Raw genomic sequence first — 307 nt, 5'->3', positions numbered from 1 at the left:
GTGCCCCCAGAGCTGCTGACAAAGGCACAACCTCCATCGGCCAAGAGCGCCTCCGCTGCGCCTCGAGATGTCAAGTCAGGGATGAACCGAGCGGCCAGGAGGCTGCACTTAACGACGGAAGACAAAGCGTCGGCTCCTAAGCTCCCACAACTGCAACCGCGAGGCGAGGGGCCGCACACATCGCCCCTGCCCCCGGCCTCGCCCCGGGCTCGTACCTGGCCGCGGCGCGCGGAGGCATCACGGCGCGGCCGGTGTATGTGCGGAAAGCTATCCAATCACGCGCCGCCTTTGCCCAGATCCCTCCGCC

Source organism: Plecotus auritus (genome assembly GCF_963455305.1).
Source record: "Plecotus auritus genome assembly, chromosome: 4".
NCBI classification, from domain to species: domain Eukaryota; kingdom Metazoa; phylum Chordata; class Mammalia; order Chiroptera; family Vespertilionidae; genus Plecotus; species Plecotus auritus.
This window is presented reverse-complemented; position numbering follows the sequence as displayed.